Genomic DNA, 11,701 nt, shown 5'->3' on the forward strand with positions numbered 1-11,701 from the left:
TGTGGGACAAGATTATTGGATGAGGAGGCCATGCCCTGAAAGTCAGCCCCAAGTGCCATCTCTGTGATAAACATCCAGCAGTTATATAACATGACTGGAACTCAAACAGTGGCATTTACAGAAGGGATCCATACTAACCCTGCATTAGTGGGTATGTTTAAAATGACCTTCTCCCCTTAGAGCTGAACTTATAGCCTTGCAGTTCTAATAGGCATTTTTAATAAAAATATCTTTGCAATATTTAACCAGGGCAGACTTTTAACACTTATACATGACAGTAGAAATGTGCTTTAGAGACTTCAAAATTCACAGAAAATACTATGTATAAAAACGTAGACTGGAAGGAAATGGAAGCGTTAACAGTAGTTACCTGCTGATGTTTGAGTTGAGGCTTGCTTTTAATTTATTCATTATTTTACTGTATTTTGCAAAACATCTTTACAGTGAGAACACATTGGTTTTAAAATAATTAAAGCATTACTTTTTAAATGTACAACAATATAGTAAATAGCCTAGAGAACAGCCAAAAAGCCTGAAACAAAGCTCAGACTCTTTTACCCAAAGTAAAAGCACAGGAGGAAATTTGCACATGGAACAATAGTCTTCATTTCAACACATAGAAAGAAGAACATTACTGTAGCAAATGGTGAATTGATACACATTTAATTTTTTAAATGATGTGCACTTGATATGTAACTGAGAAAAGTTGTTTTGCTTCTGATAATTGTCAAGTTTAAAATGAAAAAATGGAAGGATGATGGATGAATATATGTATTTCAAATAACCTAATACTTCACCTGCCTAGGGAGAATGATGAACACGGTAATGCCATCCTTCACAGTAACTAGATTTTCCACTGTTCAAGCACCGGAGTCCCCAAGCAGGCGGAACCCAGCCGGGGCTGCAGGGAGCAGCTGCCGCGGTGGGTGCCAGGCTCTAGGGAGCGGCATCGGGGCTCTGACAGTGAAAGCTGAAAGCACACATTCTCAATTTCACACTTCCTCCAAACTCAGCAAACTTAGAAGAGATTTTAAACTAGCAGCATTTAATTTAAAAATAAATTGTGAATTTTTAATAGATAATGTAGACACACATGACACAATTTTTATGTCTTTTCCCAGCTGCTGTTCCCAGTATAAGTCCTTTCGGAAGGCAACCACTATTACCTGTGCACTATTCTTTCAGAGTAACTGTGTATGTCTAAGTGTGCACATGCATGAATAAGGATTTGTATTTAAATGTAAGGGATTTTAGTTATTTAAACACATGTGTACCTCCACATTTTCCAAGATGATTTTATAGGCAGCCATTGAAATATTTTTGTTTTTCCTCAGCCTCTCAGTTTATCCTACTTCCCCATACCCAACCCCCAGTGAAGGCCACTTAAAAAAATTCACCTACTGTTTCCATAATAGATAATAATATCCACAGCACTGAGTTCACAGTTCACTTACTATGTGCAAGGCACTACATTAAGCCTTTTACATACAGTATTATTTACCCCTAACAACTCTGGGAGGTAGGCACCCCCTCTTTGTACTCAGAGAGTTAAGAGAGTTAGCAGTGTGAGCTCCGAAGTTCCTCTGCCAGTTCCCGACGGACCAAGTCCACTTGGATACCACCAGGGAGTGAGCTCTGTCGCAGCTGTTCTTGGGAGGCTGCCGTGTTCTTTGTTCTCTTCCAGAGCAATGAGACGAGGAAGGTCATAACACTGAAGTCTTTGGCCTCCTACCAAAATGTTTGGGGTGAGAGATAAATCCTGAATGGACAGAGGAGGCTTAGAGCTTGAGATCAACCCCCTAAGTTTTATAACCTGAAAAGCAAGGGCTTTCGCTAGTGCTTTGCTTTACTTATAACCCCATTTATTCACTCAACAAACATTGAAGTACTGTTCAGACAATGTTTCAAACACCGTGCTCATAGCCCCTCCTTCTTTCCAAGGGGGAGATGTACACCATCTCATAAAAGAGTTAAAATGTCCTTCTTTTCAATATGTAGATGGGGAAAATATCAGGACTTTTCATTTTCCATTTAATTGGAAGTGTCTTTAAAAATGAATGTGTCTTTTCATAGATCTCTTTAGACTAAAAATGTTTCCTTTAACCTTTAAAAGCTGAAAAGGGTTTATGTTTTAGCACCATATAAAACGGCGTTTGCAAACTATTGACATGGAAATGGGGCCAGCCTCTGGTTTCCTTTGGCAAGACCAGTGCTTTTCAAAAAATTGCATGTGAATTCCTTTATGTAGAGCCGTCCAGTCTGCCAGCCTGACCTCATCCAGTTGTCCTACACTCTCCTGGTTCACATATTTACCTTAACTTAAAGGCATTTGATTTTTCAACTTCTGCAAATGTATTTGGGGGTTATCAAATACACGTGAGATATCCTTTGGTCTGAGTTCTACCAGATAGCCCCCAAACTGAAGGTTTTACTTTCCTTATATTTTCCTCTAGCCCTAACCCCAGTTGCCACTACCCAGGATCATCATAAATGGATGGCGAGGGTGGGCTTTTCATCTAACATCCTCTTCTCTGGGTGCACAGCCTCTTCTCACTTTATTCCTCTGTCCAGTGCAATGGCCACACTCAACATGCATCCCGACACACCAGGCATATCAAACCACCTCACACAATCACTCCCTTTTCAGTGCCTTGGTTTCTTCCTATTAAAACTCAAGTTGAAGCTAAGTAACTTTCCAGATTTCCCTCCCTCCCCTCCTTCCTTCCTTTTGCTGTTGGCTTTGCATAAAGTTGGCTTGACGTAAATTAGAGCATAATATAAATAGCCCTTTGCCAGGGCACTTTCTTTGCCTTCCCCTGTGGTGAGCAAGCACTTCCTTAGGCTGACTCGGAGGACACCTCTGTTGTGCTGCCAACTTCTGTCCATTCCTAATTCCTGGAGCAAAAAACTCCTTTTTGTTTGTTTGTTTGTTTGTTTGTTTCTGGGCTGTTCAGAGCTTCCTTCTGCCCCAGGTAAAATTGTTTCTCTCAAAGCTGGCAGATCTGCCAGCGTGTGCAGAGTCTCCTGGATTCCACCAGAGAGTCCTCCAGTCATTTTCCTGTGAGTTCTGGCGCCCCAGTTTCTTAACCTGTCCTCTTGGTGTGACGGCAGCACTGCAGGTTCTCTTCCCCACTCTGGAAGTTCCTCTCTTCTCTTCCTCCTTGCCTGTCCTGTTTTCTGTCCACACAAATAGCCTGTCATCTGCCACCATGTGTCCTTCTGCTTCTTTTCTTAGAAAAACCTCGTATAACTCTAACTTCAGAGCACTTACCACATGGAGCTAGCAGTGCTAACGGCTTCATAGACATTATGCAACCCTCACAAACAAGCCTAGCAGGTAGGAACTTTACCATCCCTCTTCACCGATGACCACACTGAGGAGCATGTTAAATGGGAACTTTCTCAAAGTCGTGTTGACAGGGAGCTGGGAGGGGGACTTCAGCCCAGGCAGAAAGAAGCCAGAAATCGTACTCTTTAGAGCTACTCTATACTTTTCTCTTCAGTAAACTGATTTTCTAAAAATTCTTCCCCAACTCTTTATAATTTCATCTAGCACAGCCCCTCCCACTCACCTGGCCCAACAGAGAGGTCCCTTCTCTTGGTCAGGGCGAGTTCAGATTCAGTGACAACCAGTTACAGACAGGAAACAGCCTGTCCTGCCATGGGCATCACCCGCAGATGCACCATGACTTTTGGACTGTGTGTGACCCCTGGCATGTCCAGTCACTCTGAAATGTCATCGTTTTAAATAGACATTGGAAAAGAAAAGCCATAATTTCCTGGGATTGCCAGTCAAAGCTTGGTCTTCCTCATCTTTGTGAGCTGTTGAAAGGAGAACTAAGGCATATATTGACTCTTTAACTGGAAAAAGGTGCAGTCAGGGGTAAAGACGCCCCTTTTCCCATGGGGCTACCACACGATACCCATGTAGTCTGTCAGCTCCGGCATGTAGCTCCTGATCTGGGAGTTATACCCCAGGAACAATCCATGTCCTGGCCTAGAATCTGCAGGGGAAAGCACACCAGGTCGACGGATGTGTGGTGTGAGAGGGGAAAAAGGGAGAGATAGATACGTGGGGGAAAGCTCAATGCTGGCTCACGGAAGGTCTGGCCACGGTGGGGTGAGATGTGTTGTTGAGCCCAGGCAAGGCTAGACCCGAGCAGCGGGCCAAGGAGCTTACATTTAATGGGAAACCCAGTACTTGGCAGGAACCAGAGTCCTCCTCCCCACCTTTTCTTCCTCCTGAAAAACTTGATATTTTCTCATTTTTGTTTCCTGTTGGTCTGTACATAACTGTTTTACCAGTCAGCTGCATCTGAAGAGGACTCCATTAAGGCTTTAGCTTGGTGATTATAGAAATCTTTGTTCATGTAAAGCACTTCTTTGGGGTAGGCTGGAATGACTTTAGTCTACGTAAAGATTATCACCAATACACAGCCCTCAGTTGGCTTACAAAAGTAATAACACATTTCTAAGTAGCAAAATCAGCATCACCCACCATCTTCTGAATCTCAGGAAAATAGGAATATATATATTCAAGTTCATACATGCATATAAGATTTTTAAAGAGTAAAAAAGGAGATACATTAAAAACAAGAAGTTCTCTCTAACTTCTACTTCTTCAGTTGTAACCTCTTTTGGTCTTTATAACCTCCTCAGCTTAAAGAATTTCTAAAAGAAGTTGGAACTTTCAGAAACCAGCTTCCAGTGATAACATTACACATGCACTGGAAGAGCTAAAATGAAAAACCTGAAATGCCAGGGAGGATGGGGAGCAACTGAAACTCTTGATGCTACTGGTAGGTGTGTAAATTGGTGTAACTGTTTAGGAAAAAAATGTTTGGTTACATCTTTTAAAGTTGTTTATATCTGTATCAAGCAAGTCTACTCCTGTATAGAAACTTATATAAATGTTCCTCAAAAGCATGTACAAGAATGTCTGTAGCAGCCCATTCATAAATATCCCAAACTGGAAGCTATCCAAAAACCTATCAGCAATAGAATGAATAAATGAACATATTTACACAATGGAATGCTATATAAATGATTCACTTGTAACTACATGCAACAATATGGATGAGTCTGATAGACAGTATTGAGTAAAAGAAGCCAAACACAAAAGGCAATACTATAAAATTACATCTACATAATGTACAAAAAGCAGACAAAACTAAGCTATGCTCTTAGAGATCACAATACTGATCACTGTAGGGTGAGGGAGAATGACAAGGAAGGAATGGGATATTTCTGGGGTGCTGGTAATGTTCTGTATCTTAATCTAAGTGCTGTGTACATTCACCAAGCTATACATTCACAACATATATATATATTTTTGTATGTTGCTTATACACCAATAGGAATTAAAAACATAAATAAAAATGACATAAAACAGCTTCTTGACCTTTTGTAGATCCCACAAAAGGTCCCAAAACTAAATAAACTAAAAAAACTAAAATAAGCCAGTCTAGATTTTGAATACAAAGATTTCACTGGTGGTAGGGAATGATTTAGATAGACAGTATTAACTCTAATAGTTTCCTTATTATAAAAGTAATCTATTAAAAAAATAAGTTTAGTGCTTAATAAATACCTAAGCTACCCAAAATTCAAAAGGTCATTAATTGTTAATGAGATTAACTATACATTGATGATCTAAAATAAACAATAAAAAGGAAAATTAAAACACTATTTCAGGGTGGTGGTTTCATTTCTTTTTAAAATGGCTATTAGATTAGCATTGCATAATGTGTAGAAGGTCTGTTTTTACTTATTTATTTTTTGACGATCTGTTTTTTAAAAGTTAACTTTATTTTAATTAATCAGTTAATTAAAATAGGTAAGACAGTCACTTGGTTCAACATTTAAAAAGGGTGTTTTGTCCCTCGGGTTTAACCTCCCCTGCGCCACCAGCCAGTGCTCCAGTTACCTTGTGTTCGTTCCGAAATACTTTATGCACAGCAGCGAATGTGTCTGAGCATTTCCGGCCCCCATTTCCAAGCGGTAGTGCACCATAGACATTATCTCCTTTTTGTTTTTTTCAATTAACAATATATTTTGCAATCATTTCATATTAATAGAACAGAAGCTTCCTCTTTTTAATAGCTTAGTAGTATTTTATTGTGCACTATATTAGGACTTATTTATCCTGTCCCTACTGATGTATAGTAACATATCCATGCTTTGCCACTTCAGATAAAACTGAAATGAATAGCTTTCCCCACACATTATTTTATACATTTGAATAAATGTCTGGCAAATCTGGAAGACTAGTTAACTGTGTATTATCAGGCATTCATTTACTTTCTCCACTTGTGCTCTTGGTTATTCTTTAAGATTCAAGTCAAAGTTTTCCCTGGTAAATCTTCCCCTGATCACCCTTCCCTAGTTCCACCCTAGGAAGGGAAGTTTGTGTGGGCTAGGGAACCTGATCACCCTGCAAAGTAGGAAAGTGTAGAGGGAGTGGGACAGGGCACAGGGGCCACTTGCTCTAGTTGTGTGATGAATTGAGTGTACAAAAGGCAGGCACTGCTGTGGCTTGAAATTCTGGCCTGGAGCTCCCTACAATGTCAAAGAGGGGAACTCATTCTGGGTGCCTAGTGCTGTTGTAACCAAGCAAACCAGGACTCATCCAAGTGTGGCCTTTATACAGGACTCAACATTTAATGTTGAATGAAGCAGGTTTTTACTTGCAGGACTCCAGCGTTGGGGTGTGGGATGGGAGCATTCCTGCTCAGAGCCCTGTTCTCCCATGAGACGCAGTGCTTCCATTGCTCTCCACCAGTGTATAAGCCAAAACCATTCCCAGAAGTTCCCCATGTCCTTATCTGTTCTTACAGTGGCTGCACAAACAGATCTCCATCCTCTCTGGAAGGTGCCCTTGTGGGTTTCAGAGTCATCATCCTCTCACAGCTGCTCTCTCCTTCAGGATCTGGGGTGTGTTGTTCTCAGCCTCCATGTAATGGTTCAGGGAAACATGTGCCGTGTTGCACTGGGTCACAGTGGAGTCCAAGGAGGCACACGTCCCAAGAGAATGGCTTCCCTGTACGTCCTTCAGAGAAGCAGGAGTCTACATTCCTGGTCACAGTTCAGCTGCAGAGCATCTTCTGTGAATCTGTGCTTGGTTTGGCAGGTTCCTGCACAGTTCCATCAGCATTGCTGGATCCCCACACGGCTCCATCAGCTCTCTCCTTACACCCTTTCCTCAGCCCACATGGCTGCCTTCCTCACTACCCCAGGCTGCATGGTGGAATCCAGACTCTGGGCAGGCATGGTTTCTGCCTTACACACCAGCCCTCATGGCGGACTGCCGCACTACAAACTGCAGAGCTGCTTGTGGGTTCCTCTCTCGGACCTCATGGTCGAATCCTCCTACTTCATGGCTCCTTCTTCATGGCTGCCTCTCTTCTCTCTCACCCACCCTCATTTTAAATGCTTGGTCCAGAACTTCCTATGTGTCCTCATATCTGGTCCCTCCTACAATTTGCTACTTTTGTCAGTTTTCCCATATCTCTTGTACCTTCTTTTAGCTGCCGTCTTTAGTCAGGTCAAGAGTTCTCAGTGACACACGGACATCCGGCTCCTGCCTCTCACACAAGTGTTGTATAAGTTCCCCCTACCCACCCCCTGACTATGTCAGGAGTCCCTGAGTGCTCCCAATGTCACATATGCCTTTGCCCAGGTTGGCAGTCTGCTTCCCTTCAGGAAAGACATGGCTATCAACTTGCCATTGTAATGCAAAGTGTCTTAAATGCCATATCATCTGCTTCCCCTTCCCCAATCCAGGTCTGTGGGGAGTATTCTCTGCTGCTTTGGGGGACCCCCAATCTGCACCCTGTTACACTATTAACTCATTTGTACAAGGTTCCAAGTTTGATTGCATCACAATTCTATGAGATATTATCCTCCTGACTTTTTTACTGTGGTAAGATATACATGACAAAATTTGCATTTTAACCATTCTCAAGCGTAAAATTCAGTGGCATTAAATATGGTCACATTGTTGTATAACCATCACCACCATTCATTTCTAGAACTGTTTTTTTTATCTTCCCAAACTGACAGTCCCCGTTGAACAACAGGTTGTCATGTGCCCTTCCTCTGTTTCCTGACAATCACCACTCTACGTTCTGTCTCTGTGAATTTGGCTACTCTGGGTACCCAATATAACTGGAGCCATACAGTTTTTGTTCTTATATGACTGGATTATTTTACTTACCATAATGTCTTCAAGGTTCATAGACTGTGTCAAAATGTCATTCCTTCTATAGGCAGAATATATTTCAGTGTATGTATATACCATATTTTTTTGGTTTAGCCATCCATCCATTGATTTACACTTGGGTTGCTTCTGCTTTTTGGCTATTGTGAATAATGCTGCTATACCCCTGACTGGTGTGGCTCAGTTGGTTGGGCGTCATCCTGTAAAGCAAAAGGTCACCAGTTTGATTCCTGGTCAGGGCAATGCCTGGGTTTGTTTCTCTCTCCCTTCTTCTCTCTCTAATAATTAAAATTTTTTTAAAAAGAATTCTGCTGTAAACATGGATTTAGAAATATCTGTTTGAGTCCCTGCTTTCAATTGTTTTGAGTATACACAAAGAGTGGAATCCTGTGATAGTTTTATTTTAATTTTATAAGGAACTGCCATACTATTTTCCATAGTGGCTATACTATTTTACATTCCCACAAAAAGTGCACAAGGGTCCCAGTTTCACCATGTCCTCACCAACACTGGCTACTTCTAATCAGCGTTAGCTGGTATTTCGTTGTGATCTTGATTTGCATTTCCGTAGTGATTAGCAATGCCGAATATCTTTTCATATGCTGGTTGGGAATTTGCATACCTTCTTTGGAGAAATATCTATTCAAGTCCTTTGACCATTTTAAAATCAGGTTGTTTGCTTTTTGTTGTTGTTGAGTTGTAGGAGTTTTTTATATGTTCTGGATATTAATCCTAATCACATACAAGATTTGCAAATATTTTTTACCCTTCCATGGTTTGCCCTTTTCCCTCACTCTTTTGTGTGTGTGTGTGTGTGTGTGTGTGTGTGTGTGTGTTTAAGGTGATGGAGCTTAGAGTGATTTAGTGACTTGTCAAGATCACAGATATCTTTACTGGAACCACTGGGACTTGAACATAGGTCACCAACTCTTTACCTAATTTCCTTCTTTACTATTCTACCCCAATCCCTAACATTTGGTTACATCAACATAAAATGTAGTTTGACCTGTGGCACTTGTTACTGTATAAACAAAGTACCAAGGGACAAAATTTTAACTTGTTCTTCAGATGACCCAGGCTCTTGCTGCTCTCCTCTCTCAGTCTTCCTCTCCCATCATTCAGAAGTGATACCGATACAGGTACATTAGTTACATCAATGAGCTAATTAATTAATTAAATGTATTTTCTCCATCATATCCTTTTTAAAATGTTCTATTCTGTTCCTTGAGGTATTTTTTTAAAGAATCAAAACATGTTTTCCAAGGGCTATTTATTTACTCTAGTAACTGCTTGCTATTTTAAGGTGACGCCCAGTGATAGTTTTTCTGCCACATTTTAGAGACCTTTATTTGATGGAGCAAGCTTCCATGCTCTACAAATTAATCCTAAAGCACTGACGTTAGTAATGCTGGCCACTGCCTAGACTGGCGCCTGACACAAAGTAGACCTCCAGTAAATATTTGTCCAGTGGATGCTGAAATGCCACAACAAAGGGAGAGAATTTGTAGGGAAAGTGGTCTCAATTGCATGATTTACCAGCGGGGGGCGGGGGGAGCAGTAGTTTCTGCATTATGGCCTCTGTGGAAATTGGTTTTATTTGTCTCATTCTTCATGGCCGAGGCTTCAGGATACTGCATACTGGGAGGAGGCAGGAATAAATCTCCCCAGAAGAACGCAGCAAGCCTAAGTAGGCTTTCTGGCAGGACGTTGAAGGGAGCCCCGACTTGGGCCCTCTCCATCAAAGAGTCCTACTTCCCGACTGTATTGTGGGAGGCTCTTGAAAAAACAATGAAACTTTTGGGCCTTTCAACATGATTTCTTTTCAACAGTGACCCCTTGGGTAAATCACCAAACCTGCTGGGGCCTGTTTCCTTTCCTCAACAAAAAATAGAGTAGGACCAGAAGAGAGAATCATCCAGGGCTCTAAAATGTTATATTGCTGTTTTAGTATTCCGGCTGAAAGAAAATGTGGGAAAAGAAACCGAGCATTTCTATGAGTTAAATATAAATAAATGCTCCATTTTAAATCAGATCTTCATGGTCATTAAAGATTCTGGAAAACTTAAATTCTTTTCCCTCTCTTTAGTTTTTATTTCAGTTATTATCTCTAACTTAGAATCTCAGCTTATGACTTTAATTATGTAATAAATATGATATATTTCACACATATAAATTCTAATGTGATAGCCTCATACGGGTACTTGTAGTCAATTGATTATTTGATTTCTGTTTGTTAATGTGACCATGTTGTCTGGCTGCCTACCAAGCTTTGAATATTTTTTGTGTTCTGGTGTAAGTTCCTGTTTCAGGAGTCCTGCCCTCACAAGGTAGAAGCCCCCAAATTCACTTTCCTGACAGAATGTAGTGGGCCTGTGCTTTAGGCCCTATTAATCAGAAACATGAACTTGAGAGTCTGACTGAGAAGTAAGCAGTGTGATGAAGTAGGAATCCCTATTCTGGCATAAGCTCTGGCCAAGGCACGGGTGTGGGTCCTCAGACCTACTGCCAACCGTAGGTTCACCCTTGAGCTGATTTGAGGGCTGTTCATTGATATCGGCCTGACTCTGGCACTCCTGGAGTTTTTGTGAATTTCCAAAATATTTTTACTAAAGTGTTTTCAATATATATATATCACAATTTCTAAATCCATTCATCTGTCTATGGACACTTGGCTGTTTCCATATCTTGTCTATTATGAATAATATTGCAGTGAACACAGAGGTACATATATCCAGAAGCATGTATAGTTAGATCATATGGTAGTTCTATTCTTACTTTTGGGGGGAACTCCATAGTGGCTGCCCCAATATACATTCCCACCAACAGTATATGAGAGTTCCCTTTTCTCCACGTCTTCTCCAAAAACACCTTTTTTGAGTTCTATATTGTGCCAGGTACTGGAAATACAACAATTAAGATATTTTCTCTGCCCCCTCTCATCAGGGGCATGTAAATAAATAAGAGTGATCAAGGGAGTATTAAAACTACATAGTATTTATTCATGATAAATCTAGGGTACTGTGGAAGCACATAGGATGAGTACAGGGACTATCATAGGTCAATCACTAAGTAAATGTTATTTGAATAATGAATGGATGAGTGAGTGAGTGAACAAATGAATGAGTGAGTGAATATAATTGGCATGAGCACACAGAGCCCTCAAGGCGTGTAGTCATCGTCGAATGGAAAGAGGCTTCTCCAATGTTACTATTTTGAATGAAATGAAATGTGACTGCCAGAGTGCCAGCAACGCCACAGTCAGCATGTCCTGGTCACTTGGCTCAAGACTTTGATAAAATAACTCTGATGGGCAAAATTGCACCCTTCTGAAGCTCTTTTCAGAATGTTCATTATTGATTGAACAAAATATGTGCTCATCTTCAAATCAGCTGACTGTACAGCCAGAATGAGTTGCTTAACTTTGCTAATGGCTTTGCATAAGGGTATCAAATCATGGCTGTGATCATCCCAAAGCAGGAACTG

This window comes from Phyllostomus hastatus, unplaced genomic scaffold (assembly GCF_019186645.2).
Source record: "Phyllostomus hastatus isolate PE091 unplaced genomic scaffold, TTU_PhHast_1.1 phas_contig_58, whole genome shotgun sequence".
Taxonomy (NCBI): Eukaryota; Metazoa; Chordata; class Mammalia; order Chiroptera; family Phyllostomidae; genus Phyllostomus; species Phyllostomus hastatus.